General features: G+C 37.5%; 1 long non-coding RNA gene across 1 annotated transcript; it reads left to right on the forward strand.

Moving 5' to 3' along the window:
• The first annotated feature begins 1,279 nt into the window (after positions 1–1,279).
• LOC121082635 lies at positions 1,280–18,324 on the forward strand. Its single transcript, XR_005826077.1, has 3 exons — positions 1,280–1,350; positions 14,814–14,964; positions 18,232–18,324. It is a non-coding gene; the product is annotated as an uncharacterized LOC121082635 (long non-coding RNA).
• Positions 18,325–21,012: the final 2,688 nt, after the last annotated feature.

Here is a 21,012-nt window from a genome sequence, read left to right on the forward strand (position 1 = left end):
AAGAAGTGCAAAGTTCTGCACCTGGGGAGGAACAACTCCAGACACCCCCAAATGCTGGGAGCTGACCAGTTGGGAAGCAGCTTTGCAGAAAAGGACCTGGAGGTCCTGGTGGTTGCAAAGTTGAACATGAGCTTGTGACAGGGAAGGCTAATGGTATCCTGGGCTCCATTAGGAGGAGTATTGCCAGTAAGTCAAGGAAGGTGATCCTTCCTGTCTATTCAGTAGTGATGAGGCCACACCTGGAGTGCAGTATTCAGTTCTGGGCTCTAGAGTACATGGACGTACTGGAAAGAGTGCAGCAAAGGACCATAAAGATGATGAAAGGATTGGAACATCTCTCATATGAGGAAAGGCTGAGAGAGCTGGGACTGTTTAGTTTAGAGAAGGCTTGGGGGCATCTCACCAATATGTACAAATATCTGAAGAGAGGGTGCAAAGAAGACAGAGCCAGACTCATTTCAGTGGTGCTCAGTGACAGGGCAAGAGGCACAAACTGAACACAGGAGGTTCCCTCTGAACATCAGGAAGCACCTTTTCGTTGTGAGGATGACTGGGCACTGGCACAGGTTGCCCAGGGAGGTTTTGGAGTCTCCATCCTTGGAGATATTCACGAGCCGTCTGGATGGGATCCTGAGCAACCTGTTCCAAATGGCCCTGCGTGAGCAGGGGTTTTGAGCAAGATGGCCTCCAGAGGTCTCCTCCAGCCCCAACCATTCTGTGAGTCTATGATGTCGGATTTGTGGCATATTACATTATTTTAATTTTGTATCACCTGACATGTTTTGGTATGCAAGAAGCAAAAACAGCCAGAGAGGCTGTTGCAGGACTCTATGCACAGTAATCTCAAACATCTAGATTAATTTTTTCTAGCTTTAGCAGTTTATAGTCATGAAAAGTTTTGCTGTAATAGAGGCAAAGTCTCAGGAAGGTAGAGTTTAATACATACCCTGACTTCATTGTGGAATTTAGCCTGGCATTTTGTTCCTCTTGCCCTGTGAACATTGCATGTATTTTCACGCTGCTTTCCTTCAACAAGCTGTTCCTAGGAGGCACATATTGATTTAATCAAATCTTACAGCTGTAGCTGAGAAGTGTTCTGAATAATAATAAGGCTTTTATACTGAATATGACTTCATTTAGAAAATACTACTGATGCAAAGTGGCAGATTCATTAAACTGCATAACTGGTCAATGTGTTTATACTTCAGAAAATACTGTTTTTAAAGGTAGATCACTTGGTTATCTAATAATCTTTTATATACCTTGTTTTGCTTTACAGTGGCGTTGGAAGAACAGCTCCTGGGAACCAAAAAGTTAAGCCAATGATCCAGAATTAGCTTCAATATACAGGTGAGACTTCCCAGTTTGCTGCCTTCCTGTGTGGGGAAGGTCATGGAGCTTTTGCATGAAAACACAAAATTTATTCATTAGGTAAGTTTGCCTTTGTAAGTTGTAAAGAACTGTAGATGGTTACTTTTTAGTATGTTGAAAAGAGAAGACCTTCTGTTTGGACTATGACCATACAAATTGCTTGCTAGCATCCCTATTTCATTAGTGCGAATTGATGCAATAGAAAGTTTTCTGTTTCTTCCTTGGATAACCAGACAAGGTGAGAAAAAGTGACCGCTGGACATTAAAGTACATTTGATCTCTTTGCTATACATTGAATTTACTTCAATTTATTGGTACTTTTTGATGTCTAAATAACCATAATTTTGAAACTACTGTTGTCCATTGATTGAGAAAGAACAACTGTTTCAGTCTTCCTCCTGTTGGTAAAACCATCATGCAACCTTGATATATAGATTGTACAGATTAAACTTCTTATTTGAAAGTAAAACATAAAGACTGCTTTCTATGAGGTTCTTTTAAATTTTTACTTTAGACATTACTATTAGCTGTTGCAGAAGCAATTTTTGAGAGTTTGCACTTAGTCTCTAATCTGCGGTTTTGTTGTCTGTAATAACTATTTATTCTTCTTTTAATGTCATGTCATGCACTGATCTCACATCTTGAAAAAAAGATTAATCATGCTCACTTCTCTGAGTAGACTTTTCTTCCCTAAAATTCTACTGTGGTTTATTCTGATTATGATCCCATTTCATGATATCAATGAAATATTTTTGTTCACAACTAAGTCCAAGTAATAAAATACCTTTCTTATCAGTCTATAACATGAACTACCTAACAATTTCTGTCAGTGGAAAACCAGGAAATATTTGTTATATGTGATAGAGAAATTACATGACACTGGTAAACAGTGTGCTACAATCAAGGCACTGGAAACAGGCAATAATAAATTGAAAATCTCTGTGGCCCATGTATCCCTGCTTATTTAGAAGACAGTGGGACAGAAATTGCCTTAAGGAAACAGTGCATAAGGACATTGTAGCTTACCTTGGTGGCACTGAAGGTTATTCTATACACATAACAAAACTTCAGTCTGGATCTTTTACATTGCAGTAGGGAAAAATGTCCTAGCTGCTATGACTAGTTACTATAATGGCTGATTGCTTACACAGATCATATCGGGTCCTGCTTCTAGGGAAAACACACTGGGAAAATCTAATTATATAAACAGCCAAATAAAAGCAGCTACAAGAGAAATAAGCAATATACTTTCTGCTGGAAAAGAGGCAGAAAAAAAATATGTCACTGGGTGTTGTACATGATATCCCTGGGTGTTGTACCTGCTCCAGCATTAAGCATCTAGTTCAGGATATATGATGACAGAACTTCCAGGCTATGTGGCAGCACATGGAAATGAAATTCACTCTGGCAGAACACAGAGGTAAATGTTGAATTCAACTAAAAAGTTCCTTGATTTGCAATAACAAGTCATATCAGATTGTTATTTTTTTTGAAAGGTTTTTGGTTTTTGTCCTCATAGAAATTCTGAGGGGTTTTTTGACAAATGCAAATTTCATAATATTACCAGATACCTCCCCTTTGGGAAAAAATCTTATTGATATTATAGTCACAGACAACTATGAGTCAAGTGGAGAATCTATCAGAATTTCATTGTTCTTCATTCAACTATATATCTCTTCACAGTTTTAGAAAACTGTCATTACTCATGTTTAGAAGACGGAAGGATTTTTTAGATTATGTTTTAGTTGATTTTTTTCCCATAACAGGAGCAGAAATCTTTAAACAGAATGTTATTTAATGCTGTATTATTCAACTAACAAAAATCATATGAGACTCAGAGTTGTCTGAAATATTATTCTGTTTGAACTCTTTCCCCTTTTTCCATAATATCATTTCACTATACCCTACCTGCATTTGTGTCAGCATGATTGCCTTTCTGCACTCCTATTTTGATATCAAATATTGCAAATTCTCAAACGTCAATAATTTATTATTTTTATAATAGAGGCCTCTGGCACTATTACATTAAAAAAAATAAAGGGATAAACATCATACAGTGACTTAACAGGGTAGGGCAATTTTTGGCATTCAACATTTGTTTAAGAAATTAATTTATGAGGATTGATACATTTTGAAAATATATATTTTCACTAAATTGTAATTCTGGAACATATTGGGACTTTATTGAGGTGAAGGTTTTATTGATGCAAAATACGCTACCATGGGACCAACAAATCAAGGTCTGTCATAGATAGATATTATTTTGCAGTGCATCCAGATACAATACTTGCCCAGTTAATTAGTTGCCACTCTCCCCCAGACCTCAAAATTTAATCTGCAATAACTGGAACAAAGAAGATTGAAGTTTAAGAATGGTATGCATGACTTTTTCAAATTTCATTTAGTGTATCACAGAAGAAAATCCAGTCTAAAGAAAACTAGGTGTTTCGAGACAGAGTGTAAAAATGATTTATACACAAACCCTTTCAAAACCAAAGAAGAATAAAACCAACAAAACCAAGGACAAATAATTACTAGACTTCTTTAGGAAATTTTCCAAACAGTGCCTGGAGATTATTAGTAATTGTATGACTAATCTTGCCTCATGTTTAGAATGTCACTCTTTGGTGTCTGAACAATTCTATAGTGTTAAGAAAACTGGAATTAAGTGAAGACATACACCGGTGGAGTTACCAGATGCGGTCACTAAGGAAAACAATGTAACTCACCTGTTTAGATAAAAATCTCCCTTGCTATCACTCAGCACTTTGTGGCTACAGGGATTGTGGCATACTGTACCCCTGAAATTTCTCCATATACCACATTTTAATGAAAAATGAATAGGAATGGTACAGTGTTGCCACTAAAAAAATCATCTTCATTATTCAGGATTTACAAAGCTCCAACAGGATTGAAAATTGGTTTGTCTAGTCAGTATTTTCAGTCTTTCTTCATCATTTAATCTGTGCAAGATGACAGACACTCTATCCATACAGTTGGCTTTTGATGTCATTACTATTTTCTTCTATTTTAAATTAGCAAGAGGTACTGCAGTGTGACTTGCGGGCTGCTGAGCTGTCAGGTACATGGGTTCCTTTACCTCAGTATCCCTTCTCAAAACTTTAATACCCTAATCTTTCTTACGTTTCACCTGTAGTTGTAGATAAGTTATTTGATAAACAATAAATTGTATCTGTAACATAGGAGATCACATTTAAAAGTATATGGTAGCTAGGCATTTCTTTCTGGTTTTAAGATTCTAAAAGTCATACTACTTTTTATATCTATTTGGCCAGTTGTACATTATCTTATGTATGCACTCACCATCCTTATATAAGAGACATAAAACTTTCTGAATACAGATAGTGTTGGTGTTTCTTTCCATAGTGAGAGTAGGATTTTGTATAGAAATTCAGGAAAGCTAAAAGAGCAAAAGTTTTAAGTCAGAAGCTTATGTGAAACCTGACTTTTATTTATTTACTTGAACATATTTAATTTTTGTGAATATGATACACCTGCACCTTGAAGGCAGATGCACTGGTATTTTCAGATTTCCCTCAAATCCTAATAAACACATCTATGTACTATTTTTGTCTATGTCAACATTATGCAGTATAAAAAGATACATTAATCCTGTTACATGGTAAATTAATCAATAGGCTATGGATATTTCCATTCCTTAATGAAACAGCAAATAATTCTGGTTTGCTCTCCATAAACTGGAAGTTGTCAGAGTAGCAGAGATACAGGAAGCAATGAGGGTGAGGTTACAGAGATGTGGACACTTTATTTAGGTGAGCTATGTTTGGGTTTATTTTCAGTTTCCTGTATTTCACTTAGAGGGCTCCGGGCTGTCTATCTTGTCAGCTTGAAAAATAAGGCCTTGTTTCAAAGGTGAGTGGTTGCTTTTGACAAGTGGATGCCTGTTACCAAACTTGTACTTTCTGCTTCAGAAAGATATTTCACTGCCTCCTACTTATGTAAGTAGATTGCTCTGACCAGATTAATTAGACGAGAAAAAAATTCTAAAAATATTTTTTCTTCTGATCAATTTTCCATCAAAACCTTAACATATACTCTATTCCTTGAAATGACTTGTTGTTTGGTGGATAGCAGAATGTAAAATAATTGACCATAGGTACTCTGGTGATTTAGTCCATTGTGCAAATATTTAGAAAGAAAAGTGTCTATTGGTTCGTGACTGTTACAAAAAGAGGCCAATAAATCTAATACACCTCCTCAAATTTGATGAGATAATTTTTTCAGCATATTCAACCAACTGTGAACAGTAGAAAATGTAGATGGAATCCCCTCATTACCTACTGCCTTTAAAGAGTTGTTTTCTTTGAGCATGTTTAACGCATCCTATATTTTGAATTAGATTTAGGAAAAAGACTTACTGAGATGAAAAACACAAAATTCACATTTTTCTACTTGTGTAGTCTCAGGAAAAAAGCTCTTTCTTTTTGAGATTGTTAAAATTAAGCCTTCAAGATAATACTGTGCTAGATAAAACAGATTATCGTGTCCTCTGAAGCATTATTGTTTAAAAATAGAACCCTACACATAAACATTCCTTTATAAGTCATGATTAAAATGGGCCAGTATCTGAATTTATTCTATACAAGCAGATCTCCTAACTTTAAATACATATTTTGGCACTTAGGAAAATAATTCCATGGAGTCAATTTAAACCCAGTCTTCCAAGTTTGCTGCAAACACCTGACTAGACAAATTACACCCCTATTGAAACAGACACTTGACTTTTTGACAGATAAATAATAATAAAAGTTTATTTGGAAGAGTCGTACTGCTGAATTAGTTTCTTGTGCATTTATGACATGAATATTAGAAACTCTGATGGTACAAGATCTGTGTATCTGAATTGAAGCCCAAGTTTGATTCCCAACTACAATTAAAAAAACCAAACAAACAACACAATAAAACAAAACTAGAAGAAGCAAGTATAAGTTTACTTCAACAAACTGTGACACTACAACAAGGACACTACAATAACAAGATGATAAGTAAGAAATGTGCTGAATATGAAATTATCTGTCTATGCATTCTGCTAATTAGGTCTTCTAATTAGTAATTGTAGTACAAGAACTAAGGCACTTCAGCTTGGAAATAGATGATTGAGAGGAGGTATAATAAAGGACTCTGAAATAAAAAAGTATGATGGAGAAAGGTTTACACAGGGTATTTACTTATTGCTGCTTAAAATGGAAGAGCTAGTTGTGATCAAGCATAGTGCCAGGCAGAAGATATTAAGTAAATTACAGAAACTAGTTTTGCAAAGTGTATACTTATATTGTGGAACTAATTTGTAAAGCTGTGGTGGTTAAAAGAGTAAATAGTAATAGTAGAGGGATTAAGCAAATTAATTAACTAGGGCAGGGCAGGCACAGACATAGTCTTATTTCTGGAACCTGGAAGGACAGAGAGGTGAAAAAATCTTTCTGTATTTTTCCTATTTCATGTGTTCTACTTGCAGTTATTTGCTACTGGCTTCCTTGAGAAGCAAGACATGGGAATGTTTGGATCCATAATTATAGATGTTGGACTACCTGGGAAGTAAGAAACTAGAAGTGTCTGTCCAAACTTAAGCAGCTTTCGTACAGAGATTACACGTCGAGTTTTCTTCAACTTGTAAGGAAAATGATGGAAGTGAAAGTCATACACACGTGTAAAGCCATTGATGATATAGGAAAAATACATTTTTCACCTGCTACTGTAAAAGATGGCACAATGAGTAAATCAGACCTTAGTTTTGATCCCCTATGACAGCTATTAGATAACAGTTAATCCTAAAAGAAATGGAAATGTTAAATCTGGCTTTCAGAAATATACCAAAACATTCTTGAAACCCCTGGTAGGCATTTGTCTATTTTAGGACAGGGATTGTTATTTTCTTATGCAAACCCACACTGGGCATTACCAGAATAGACTGGCATAAGAGAACAATTATTATTGAGAACATTTCAGTAATAAAATGATGTAGTAGAAAATAAACCTTTAAAACAACTTTCTGGAAGGAATAATCTGGATCACATAAAAAAAAAAGCCTGTATGAAAGAAACATACAAAAAAATAAAGTAATTGAAGGTTTTTCTAAGGAAACAAAGCTTATTCTGAAAAAACAATTATCTGCATGAAAAAAGTATATGAATTACAGAATTTATCTAATATGGTCTCTAGTCACATTAAGGATTTAGGTTTAGCATAATAAACATTTTCTTATGGTGACAACAGCCAAGCACTGAGATAGGACTGCACAGGAACGTTGTGGAATTTCAGCAACAGATGCACTTGAAAATCACACATGACAAATGTTTGAAATGGTGTATTTAGACTTGATCCTAGTTTGAAAGAATGGGACGGACTGTATGATCTTTCCTGTCCCCTTTCAACTGTATTATTAAAAATTTGTATTATTCTATGATTTACTGAGAGTATCTGACATTTACTCAGCTTCATTATTACACAGAGCCATATCCCCCAAAAGGACTTTGCTAAAGGTTAGATAACAGAACCAAGATCTCTCAATCCCAAGCGGAGAGCCTCAAAATCCTGATTAATAATTGCCAAGCCCTGCAGATGTGTAAACACCACATAGCACTCTTGAGGATCACACAGGAGAGTTTCAGAAGAACCGTGAAGTTCCTCACCCACGCGTGCTGCAAAGTTATGCAGCTGTTCAGATATCAGCAGTACAGGCATGTAAGTAACTGCAGTGTGGTAGAGAAACACATGAGTGAGCTGTGAGTTAAAGCTGGTCTAAGTCACCATTGGCAAAGTAGCTGCAGAATAAGGGATCTTGTGCAGGCAGTTTACCTTGCTTCTCAGACAGTGCACAGCTATGTCAGGAAGATAAATGCTGTGGCGACGTTGTCAGGCTCGACATGACTGAATATCGTTTTGCCTTCTCATAAGACAAACCTAAATCTAAAACCTGAGTTGTTCTTCATCTCTCTCAAAAGACTCACACAACCAAATGTGCTCTGAAAATATCTATTCTACAGTCTCTGATCTGGGCTTATAATACACTGCAGGAATCTGACTTCATGTGCAGGTGGACAAAGTGCCTCTTGCCTATTTATACACCCTTCAGATGTCTGCAAAAGCTAACTAAGAAAAGCAAGAAAACTCAGTAAGCCTACATAGGCATTTTCCTGCTTAAAAGTGTGGAGATTGCAAAATATTACCCTTTTACTCCAAATAGCCCCTTAGATTGCAGAAGACCTGGGTAAATACTGTTTGGCTATGAAAGGCTTCAAGCCCGCATCTCTATTTTCCTAGGTAATGCTGCAACTTCCAGGTCACATATTACTCTTAAGCAGTACTTTCAAGCCTCCCTTTTGAAGCACTTCCACTCATCAGCAGAGTGGGGTAGTGAAAAAAACCCCTCCTATCTTTATTGAGTGGTTGGGGGAATTCTGTGTTCCTCTGTGTGTTTCAAGGACAGGGTGCATTGATCAGTGAAGAACTAGGGACAGAAATAGATTTAAAATACCATTTCTCTGCAGAAGTGCCTGGCCCAGTGCTACAAGTGTTGCCCAATACAATGAGCTGATGCTTATTTTTATTCTGAAGCACTAAGTCAGAAGCTTTTACAATAAAACAGGCTTAAGATATAATATTTCTTCTCAGATTGTTTTTATGTTCTATGTCTGAATCTTGGGAAGTTATTGCTGAACATACTTGTTATATTTCCCTCTCTGAGACTCCTGTCTATATAAACAAACTAGGAAGTCAATGTGCTTGGCCCAGAGGTCTGGAGTCTGCTCTGGAGGCCAAGCATCTAGGACCTTAGGCAATACGTGCTCAACACTGTCAGTGTCACTGAGTTTTACAGATACAGCTCACAGTCCACAGATGGTAGGCTTGTTTTAAATGCTTTTCTTTTCATGTAAAATACCACTTCTCTGTTTCCCACATTTCAGTGGGACTTCTCAGCTCCCTACAGATAAGCATTAACCAAGACTATCAGCTGACTGGAGATAACTGGCCCTCAAAATGGACCTCATTCTACCCTTCCACTATGTTTCTGAGAGTTAGCTAGTGAGATTGTTCTTCTCTGGGGAAAAATTTAGAGGAAGTAAAACTCAGACAAAGCTATGCTTATTTCACATGCATACTGTTAAATCTTCACAAGCTTTCCTTTCTAATTTTCAGCAAAACACCTGTCCTTCCTTGAGAAGTTACTTAGTGTTGCACTGCTTGCTATTCCAATATTTCTACCTGATTATTTCTATGGTGTAACTTCTGACATGGGAAGAAACTATCTGGATTTAACTTGGCAGCAGCAAAAACATCCTTAGAGTCAGATCAGGCAGGTTAGAATAGTCTTTCAATGGAAGCAAAAGAATCTCTGTATCTTCAGTCACTTAAAATGATACCAGGCAAAACATTCCATCGCTGCATTGACAGTTTGTGCAACAATTTTACTTAATTTGTCTATTATTCCTGTTGACCAATGGTTTTCTCAGAAACTTTTCTGTAATAGATTTCAGCATGTCTGTTTTTCAGATTAAAAATAGAGAGCCTTGAATGTCTCAATTATATTTCTAATGATAAAAGCATGTACTCAGTATGCACAAGCACTTTTAGTGAAATTAATTGGGGAAATTTGTCGGATTCTCACTTTCCTTTTTTTTTTTTTTATTTGTTTTATTTTTTTTGGTTTGATGCCTTTAAGAGAAAGATTTCATCTGTGCACCTGTGGACACAAAGTATTTGCACAAAAGGTTGTAGTATACCAATAGATGACAGTTGGTAAAGGTTTGGGTGGGATTTTTTACAACATTATTCTGTTCAGAAGATTGAGTCTGTCTATCCTTTCAGTGGTAGGGAATGTAAGCCCCTTTGCAGGTGCTATGAGATCCACACTGATAGAGTCAAGTGGTAGGAGATGATAGGCATAGGTCATGGGCTGGGAAGCAAAGTCCTATGCATTTCACGTCCATTAAGAAGCTTCCACATATCAAATTCATAGTGCCTATTTTTTTATGTCCACTACAATTTGTTGTGCTATGTTCATGTGATCAATGAAAATACAAACCATCCCCTCAAAGGTTATAGGACTGTAGGATAAGTGAGGCTGGAAGGGACCTTTGGAGGTCCTCTCGTCCTTGCCCCAAGGCAGGACCAACTACAAAGCCAGATCAGGTGGCTCAGGGCCTAAAGTTGCCCTGATTGTAATGTGACAAAAAGGTGAGAAAGGCAAACTAAGAAAAGGTCTCAAAACTTATCTTTCCACTTGCCATCTGTGTCTTTTCTAGGGCACAATATTATTCATCTGTTTCTTTCAAGTGAAATTTTAAAAGGCTTTCCTAGCTGCACAAACTCCACACAGTCTTACTGGGATCCCTTTGAAAGTCATCATTTTCATCACTTCTGAGTTTTTGGATCTTCACCTTGCCATAAATCCGCTCCTCACCACTGCAACCTCCCCTCCTATAGGTTACTGCTTTTTTTCTTTTTTTCCCTCTTGTCTAACCAGACCATAATCTTCTCCCCACTCAGCTTCTCTCCACCCTGCCCCAACTTATTGTATTATTGAAGCTGCCCCCAACATACATGCATGCTTTCTTCCAAGAAGAGAAACTATTCTAGAGATTCTCACCTGATCCAGGGCCAAACAAGCAAGACAAAGTACCTCACCTACACCTTTTCAAACATTGATAACAAGAGTGCAGCTTATGATACACTGAAAACAAGCAAATGTAATGCAACCACCACAGTGTTCTTAAGGAATATTTTCAAAGTGACTTAGGGATACCAGATACAGATGAATTGTACCCAAACAGACAGGTTAAGCTAGTTTTTGAAAGCGAAGGTGAAAGCCTAGATTTGTTCTCTTTTAAATGTCTATAGAAGTTCTAAGTCCCAACCTTTCCCAGCTCATGCTTTGGCAGCTACTTCTGACAACTAGCATCTGGTTTCTCACATGTAAATTGCCTGTTAGTTAGGGTGTGTAATTGACTCTGGTTAGTCTAATTTAAGTAAATATTCTCAACTATATTGATTACTTAGAACTTAGCTATAAAATAATCACATTCTCAATGAACACTATGTGAATTACTAAGATTTTTCAGGCCCAAATGAGATTTTTTTAATGTTTTAATAAATATGTTGTACCTTTTTCGTAAATGAAAACAAGGAATACTAGCCATCTTTCTGTTATATGATCCAGTCTATTTAACCAAAATTAAATTTGGCAGAGGGCTGAATTCTTGCAATTTTTCACTTATAAAATTTGTAACAGTTTCTGTTTAATAAGACCTCGACATGAGGAACACCAGCCAGATGAATTAATAATTCTATCTAAACCAGAATTCATTTTAAATATTCTAAGCATTTCTTGACTTAAATAAATTCTTTATGTTTTTCTTTCCTAACAAATTAACACTTCATAGTCTGAGATGGATACAGAAAGCCCTCTGAAATTAGGCATATGGGCCTTATAAGGTAACTCAATCAGATAAGAATTTATTCATTTTAGTTTTCTGTCATTTGGCCTTTTGAATATTTTTTATTGACTGAAACTTTTTATGGGTCTTTATATTACATAGATGAGGGGTTACATTCTTTAAATGTAAACATTTAGCCAGCCATATGATGGAAAGGTATTAGATTTACTTTTTCTCTCTAGAAAAGATCACAGCTGATCCCCCCACCATTTAATTGCCATAATTTTCAAATAGTGAATTTCTTCACATTTACCTAAAAGCATAAATTCCTAAGGATTTAGATTTTTGGGGGTGTCGTGGTTTAACCCCGGCCGGCAACCAAGCACCATGCAGCCACTAAGAGGGATGGGGAGGAGAATCAGATGGGAATGTAAAAGTCAAGGGTTGAGATAAGAACAATTTAAGAATTTAAACAGAATAAGGAGGTAAGAACAACAATAATAACAATAATAATAATAACAAAATGGAAAGGTGGGGTAAAAAGGGTAAGAACAAAAGCTGTGCATGCAGGCAGAGCAAAGCAAGGAATTCATTCACCACTTCCCACCGGCAGGCAGGTGTTCGGCATCCCCAGGAGAGCAGGGCTCCATCACACGTAATGGTTACTCAGGAAGACAAACACCATAATGCCAAATGTCCCCACCTTCCTTCTTCTACCCCCAGTTTATATACTCGGCAGGATGTCATATGGTATGGAATACCTCTTTGGCTTGTTTGGGTCACTTGTCCCGGCTGTGTCCCCTCCCAATTTCCAGTGCCCCCCCCCAGCCCTCTGGCTGGCAGGGCCCGAGGAACTGAAAAGTCCTTGAATTAGTATAAACATCACCCAGCAACAACTAAAACCATCAGTGTGCTATCAACATTGTTCTCACATCAGAGCCAAAACACAGCACTGCACCAGCTACTAAGAATAAAATTAACTCTATCCCAGCTGAAACCAGGACAGGGGGACACTGATGAACACGTGCTGTCATGAACTAGGTAATAAGCCTTGCAACAACTTTTGATGATTCCAGTCTGGTATTTTCCCTGCATAAGTTTATTTATTTACATTGTCATGTTAATTTTGATTTTAAGTCATGGCATATATATAAGTTTTACTTTCATTTTTTTTCCTCTACCTGGTACATCATCTGACAATAGATTCTATTTTCAAGGTTTCACAATTGCTCCTCCAATATTCCATATAACTGACTTTATCTATTTCTTTTGGTAGCTGGAGTATATATATAATGTACTGTATTGCGCATAAATATACATATATATATATACAAATATATATATACACAATATAAATATATAGTGTCCTGGATATCTTCTGTGCATCTCCTATGGTGCCCTGAAACCATGTATGATGGTGCAAGACATAAAATTGAAAGTGTTAATTATTGTTCGATGAAAATAATGACACAGTGATATTGATGTGTGGGTCATCAAAGAAAACACTTTTTATGGTGCAAATATGTTATTTGATACTACTTTTATTTTAATAGCAAAATGCTTGGTTGCTGGCTTAATTTCTCAAGGTGCATGGAAAATGATCTCCCCAAATAGGTATACTTAAAATGATCTCCCCAAATAGGTATACTTAAATGTAAATTCTGTAGTTGATTGATGCTATGATATTATTTTTTAAAGCATTACAATTCATTAGAAGTGATTACTAACTGGTTTTCATTTGCATATATGAACGTGCATTCACCTGTTCCAGAGATAACAGGTCTGATCTGGGGATGTACCTGTAGGGAACATCTGTAGTGCCAGGTCCCAGTACTGAACTCCTACACAGGCAGTGTGCTTAAGTTCAGATCCTCCATGAAGCAAGTGTAACAGTTATATCTGGAATGTGTTTGGTGTATCTGGTGTATCAGGTACCTTTTCACTTCAGCAAATCAAGCCTTTTTTTCACGCAAAGGGGATGAGTGCCTTGCGCACCTACTGCCATATAACAGGGGCACCCTTCACCCACAACCTCCATTCTGAGTGTGTGCAGCATTTGTGCTGCCTGTTGCTGCTGTCACTGTTAGTGATTCACATGAGATCTGTGACCAGGAGGCCTACTACAAGCCATTTTCAACTTTTGATAGCTAAACAAAATGTATTGTTGCCTGATCTGCCCCAAAGGAAGAGCACACACTTTTTGGTGAGCAAGGTTGCTTGCTCCTGCTCTCTTCTCACCCTCATAACAAAATGGGTTACACACTCATAGGGTGGGTTGGACTCAAGTATATAGGGCAACACACTTTCTTTGAGGAATCACATCCCCAAGAAATGTGGCAAGAAATAGCCATCATCTTATGAAACCTGGTTATGCCAAATGGTGCCAGTAGAAAGAGAGCATAAGCAGAAGGACAAAATTTGTCATGAGGTTATGAAGGAGAAAAGCAAGATATTAAGTAAAACAGTGAGACTCAGTTCTTAGTTTCTCCTATTGCCAACATGAGTGTCCCAAGAACCAGTGGAGTTTCTAACCACATACCTTTTCTAGTCTTTCCTTTTTTTATCGTATCATATCTCTGAAGCATTGCCAGAGGAAGATTGTCTGGCATTGGGAAGTCTTCAGAAGTTTGGGAAAGCGTATGAAGGCTCTGAGTTGAGCTGTAGTGGTTTGTGCACTTCTGAAGTCTGTAAGTCAGACTACAGAAGGATGTACAGGCAAGGGAGCACTGGCACTGGCCTGGTCTCTCTAGCAGTCTCCTGTAAGTTGCAAGTGGATTTAGGGACTCTGGTTGTTCCAGGAAAAGGGGAATAATCACTGAGGTTATGCTAGCTGTTTTTGCAGTGCAACTACCCTATGCCATGCTCTTGGCTGGTCAGGCCCAAGGGTAGACTTACATCATGTACAGCAGGTGTATAATGGTGACTACAGACTGTCATTTTGACACATCCAGAACTGCCCTGAGTGTCTTTTGTACATGACATTTGCTTAGAACTACCATCTCAAATGGCTTTGTTTCTGGTTGGCAGTGTGAGAGCAGGAGCTTGAGGTGCTGAGCTGCAGTGGGAGATGCTGGCAATGTGATCCCTGACACCTGACCATGGCTGACCTCCTAAGAGCCCCTAAAGTGCCTGCCCTGTGCCTGCCCACCAGTCCTTGTCTTGTTCCTCTCTGCTGGCGGTAAGTTGAAGCTGTCATTTTCCTTGCTGGACTTCCAGTTCTTGATTCACTCTGCCAGTCCCATTCCTGTCTATGGATTGAGGGGTGTACCAGACTGTGCTTGAACACAGCTGCAGTGCAACCTTGGGGTGTAGGAGTGGGAGTCTGTGTGATGTCCAGAGCCTGTGACTTCAGGCAGGCATGGGAGGAAGGAGAATCAGAGAAGTCCCTCGGTAAACCACATCCATAATCAATTTGCTATTGACACAAAGCCACAGAAAGCAGCAGTCCTGCCAAAAAAAATGACTTGCAAGATTTCAGTTTGTTTTCCAGGTGGAGCAAACTAAGGACATTTTCTTGTCAAATACATACAGTGCATACAGTTTCTGTATCCACTGCTGGAGGGCTGTGCTTTGCTGGACAGCTGAGGTTTGAGTGCTAGAATAGTCTTGTTTGCTGAACAGCAAAATAGTCTAGCTAGGCTACAGAGACTGTCTGTATTCCTCCTTCCTTTTCCAGTTTCAAAATTGAAAACTGCTAAGCTTAATGGAAACACTATCTATCCCCTTATCTTTGGAGAGATATGCCATCTGCTCTTTAACCATCTGTTCCATTTATTTTTCAGTTTTTCCATTTTCACTACTTAGTATAAAGGAGTCAAGCACATATTTCTGAGACTTGCCTTCAAATTCTGTCTCCACAGGAATTACTTTCATATGTGATTCACTTGCATTTGTGTAGTTCTGCTGTGAAGGAGCAGTCTGTCTATAAGATTGTGCTGTTCCTTTCTCAGTTGTTGCTGATTTACCTCTGTGGTCTGATTTGATTTTCATTCCTGCAGTCCTGAAGGCTACTGGTGGGTAACTTACGCAGATCATTATGGAACACACTTCTTTCCTGTGGGTAGCCAGGAACAATGAATGGCAATGAAAGACTGTGCTCTTTACCAGAGGATTAAACAACCATGATACGAAGTGAATTTATATTTTTTCGATTAGATTCTAAATAGTTGATAATGGAGCAATTTTGTCCTTGATGTGGGAGAGCTCCTAGAAGAGTAGAGTCTTTGAGAATTTAATTCTCTCTGGGGTGGTTGAACACACCCTGAACCTTACAAGCTTCCAGGCTTAATGGGCTTTCCTTCCAGCTTGCCAGATCTAATTAAAGGCAGACTCTGTTCCAGTACGTTATTCTACTAGCTTTCATAAAATCACTTGCATTTGCATAAGCTTGTCAAAGCTCATATTCAGTCCTGCCCAGTTTCCTGAATGAAGCAGGAGATATCCTTTCTTTTTCTTATGGCCATCATGGTCTTCTGAATTAATGGTTTGAGTCTTTGCTTCTGCAACTGTGCCCCTGACAGGTAGTGCATTTCTCATTAATAAGATATTTCACTTGTTCTGGTGTCACACTGCTGTTGCACAGTAAGTCTGTTTCCTAGTCAAAGAAAAAGTAATTCAAATGGTCTGGGAGGCTGTCTCTATAAAAGTGGTTGGCACTACATGATGGCACAGATGTATCCTAGAGAAAGAAACTTCACAAAATATTCAATATTAGATATTTTTACATTCACAGAAAAAACTCATTGAATTTACATTGTTGTCTTACTTCATTTACAACTTAATAGGCATTAGTATCTTTAGTTGTGATTATGACATATAAGCTCTAAATATAATATGGAAAATGGGGTGATAGGAAGCCAAAAAAACTCCTACAAAATCTTTGTAAAGATATTGGCCTTGCTTTGAAAAATTGGGTAATAGCAGTCTAAGGCAATTGACTCTCCTTTTCTTGTTACATATATTTGTTTTATTTGCTTCTACAATGGAAACATTAAATAGAAAGAAGAAGAGCAGGATCCATCATGACTCTAGTTCTCTCCATCCAGAAAATTTGCAAACTACTTTACAAATCATACACTGTCACTCTATTGATAACATAGCTTCTTTATAGTGAAATAGGATGCTTATCCATGTAAAGCAACTCTGTAAATATGTTTGTGGCAGATACTGTAGCGTATTGCATCAAATGCAAATTCCAGTGTGATTTTTTTGGTAGATAAAGTGTAATTATCCACTTTAAGTTTTAGCTAGGGCCATTCAGCCATATGCTTAGTTTGTTCCTACTACTTTGTAATATCTGAGTGCTTCACTGGACATTAATGGCTTTAACTTCATAATACCATAGAGATATGGTAGTACAATTAACTTTATTATGCAAAAGCAGAACCAAGACACTGAGAAACATAGCTTCCAAATTAACTTCAATTGAGAAAAGAAAATATTTGGTCAGCTTAATCTGGCCTTGGATCACACCCAAGCTTATATATGAAACCTGGAAAGACTCTATTGTTGGCAAACAGTCTCTTAAGCAAAAAATTATTCTATTATGAAGGGGTAATGGGATCTTTAATCAGTGCAAGTGATATGAGCTGTAGTTTGAAATGTCAAGAACACTGAAATGTCAGTATTTGTACTAAGCAGTCACCAAGAAAAAAAATAACAGTAGTTCTCTCCTGAAGGAAAACCAATTACACCGGACAGCCTTTCATACTAATTTCTAATTGAATAGTAAAATATTTGAGTTGTGATTACAACAGAATTACTATCCCTGAAACCTTCACTTGTGTATCTATTAAAAGCACTTTCTTGCTGCAGGCATTTCCGTAAAATAGTATCAGCAAAGAACTCCTACAGTGAATGCATCCATGCATCTGTTAGTACTGTTGGTTTCACTCAGGAAAACTGTCTCCTCACACCAAAGATTCAGACAGCATCTCTGATAGAAGGACTGCAGGCCTGATGTAACATCAGTGCACAAAATGCTGTACACAGAAATTGCTAGAAATATAAATGTTAAATTGGCAATGTATTATAAAAATACTGGTAGATCTCTAGCTGATATGATTTAGCTCTTAGAGAACTCACTATGGACTTCTATATTAAGGTGACATCAAGAAAATGCTAACATTTCAGTAATTTTTAAAGTTCTTTTTATCCTCTTTGGTATTTGTAACTGTAGTGATCTTCAGTGTATCCAGCTCCAGCTTCTGTCAGGATTAAAAAGCTCCCCAAAGCTCATTACAATTACGTGTATCAGTAAAGACTACAGTAACATCCATGCTAAAAAAGAAGTTATAAATTCCCTAATGAGAGAGGTTAAACTGAAATCTTCAGCTCAAGGTCTTATTATGTACTATTACTCAGATAAACTCATCTGAGTATATCTGAATATATATTGTTGGAATGCTCAGTAATTAGAAACTTTTTAATAATTTTTATTCTTAAGAAGGGGGAAGAAAGACAGAGAAACTTTGACGTTCATCCACATGGGATTTCATAACTCTAATGGATCGATTTGGACCACTGTAATGACCCAGCGATACTGCATGACGTTTTGGTATGTCAGCTTTCGTAGAACAGCTCTTCCACACCTGTTCTTTATGTTACTGCCCACCTGATTTTTGGAATGAAAGCCTACTTCTGGACCCAAGTTACTTCCAAGGCAGTTGGATCTAAGCAAGAGGTGGTTAGTGTCTGCCTCTGACCATCACAACTTGCTTTAAGGTTCTCTTTTCCCCTTTGGTCCTGTTCTTTAGATATAGGTTTATTTAGCTGTAGTAACCAAAACATTCTGCAAACAAAACTCTCACCTTCCAGATCACCTCAGTAGTTTATTTATACCTTTCTCTTAAATGTTCTATTTTGTACTGAGAGTAATTTGACACATAGTTTGCATCATAATTATAGAAAAGTCCAAATAGTTGTTTCCCTTTTTGATTATTATTTGTGTGTTTGTTAAGCAATCAAAATTATTCTAGGAGTCAGAAACATAAAAAAGACACAAACCCTTCCCCAGGGTAATCAGTGTGAGACACTTACAGAAAGAACCATTGACAGAGCAAAACCAGATCATTTATGATCTAATATGAAGCAAATCACCTTGATCTTTAATCTGAAAAATCAGAAATTTATATCAGATTTTTCAGCATATTATTGGACGAAATTCAATAAACTGAATCTTCTTAGAAAATGACTTTTCAGTTCTGTCTGTTCCAAATCAAACTCTTACACAAGTGTTGGGTTATGATTCAAATGTTGTCATCTATAAGCAGAATTTCAGCTACATCTTATAAGGTTTTCTGATATCTCTTGTTATAGTTTTCCTGTTCACATACTCATTTTCTGATTTTTTTGGCAAAGCCATACTGTATTTTCTTTTTCCCCAATGAAATTAACATTGCATATGCTGCCATCGTATTTGAAAATTTCTTGTGTGACCTTTTGTTATCTAGGTATATCTTACCTGCTTATATTTAAACTCCCTGAAACAATGGTAAAGAATATCAGCCTGTTGCTCCTTTTCTTGAAGCAGACTGAGTCATCAATATCTTTTTTATATTTAATATATTAGCATAAATATCAATCATCCATTCCAGTTTTGGTAAAAGAACACTAATAATTGTCAAGAATTAAATGATTGCTTTATTCTTACAAATACCAAGAAGGTTCAAACCATCCGAGGTCCAAAATTGTTGTGTAGAAAAAAGGTACTTTAATGTGAATTCCAGTACTCCAAAGAATGACATTCTGGGTTTTTTTCCATCACAGAAGACTGCCTGAAATGAATGACAATTGCAGTTAAGGTGACTTAGGTCTATAGTAGCTTGACTTAAGTGTCTCTAGTGAATAAGTTGACCAAGACTTCTGCCTTGTACTTTGATAAGCAGGTGAATACAGAATTATCTCACTTCTGCATGCAGGTGTGCCAAGACAGTCTGTTAGATGACTGCATTACCTAAGCTATTAATATACTGGTAGATAACTGGAATTGGAAAGGCATAGGTTCTGACTGCTGTCCTGTGTAATTTCCGGTTTAAACAAATCACAAAATTGTGAGGGAGGAAAAGCAAAGAAATGGTGACATGAAGGCCAAAATTTCATATGAGACTTAAGTGTGTGGTTAGCCAGCCAGATCTGCTAGTCTTGGTTGTGTAGGTATCAGCCTGTTTTCAAGTGGTAGTAACAGTTTGAGTGGTGTCCAGGGATAGGGCTTCAGTACTTCCCTTACGAACTGCAAACAGGTAATGGTCTGCACAAACCAGTTACTGACAAACACAACTGACCCACTGACTTCACACTGGATGTCCCAAACATGAAGGACACAACACACAAAAAGCCCCTAAAACTTTATTAAGTATATACATACAATGAGTATTACTGCCTGTCTATGAGAACTTTTTATAATATTTTTGCCATCACGCTTGAGGACAGTGAACACCAGAAATAGTAGGGGGTTGGCTGTTAGTGGCCTTGGGTGGTGTATCTGTTCAGCCTCAGCATTGCACTGGACACATGCTATGCCTGGAAAGCTATGGTAGAAAGCCCTCTATCCAATCCAGCTTTCAGGCATTCAAGGTGAATTTTAGAGCTGTGTGAATGAGCTCAAGCCTGTTTGGACACAGACACATTTCCTCTCTAAATCCTGCAGTTCTGCTCTGTGCTGCCGGGAGCTAGGGTGTGACCTGACTGAATCTGGCACTTTCATGTGTTTGCATCTTTTAGTGAAATTTATTTATTCCTTCCAATCAGTTTTTAAGAGAAAGTGTGAGAAGGGAGGAAAACACTGTGAACGGCTCTTCCAGTCCAAAAAAAGGAGGAAGACTGTATTTAAGTTTGGCCATGCTTAGAGCATCTCTAAGTGGATTACCTTAGACCTTGCTGATTGAGAAATGAAATGCTAGATCCAGCCCCAGGGCATTTCTGCCTTTGAATGTGTTTTTGTTATAGTTCATGGGCCAAACTCCTCTGAACACAAAGCTCCCAGGTTTCCCTGTCTTACATTAGTCCAATAGCTTTTTCTGTTCTGAACATAAATCTCTCCTTACCCATAACTCCAAATGTCCTCTAACATTTATAATGACAGATGTGCCACTACTCAGCAGCTTCCATATGTCCTTCCTCTCTCCTGGCAGGGCTCCCTTATGTCCCCCCCTGTCTCCTGGCACAGCTCTGCTTTCAAGAGTTAGTATTCCTTTCACTTTTCTGTTTGTCATTTCCACTTCTCTCA

The sequence above is a fragment of the Falco naumanni genome, chromosome 1 (assembly GCF_017639655.2).
Source record: "Falco naumanni isolate bFalNau1 chromosome 1, bFalNau1.pat, whole genome shotgun sequence".
Taxonomy (NCBI): domain Eukaryota; kingdom Metazoa; phylum Chordata; class Aves; order Falconiformes; family Falconidae; genus Falco; species Falco naumanni.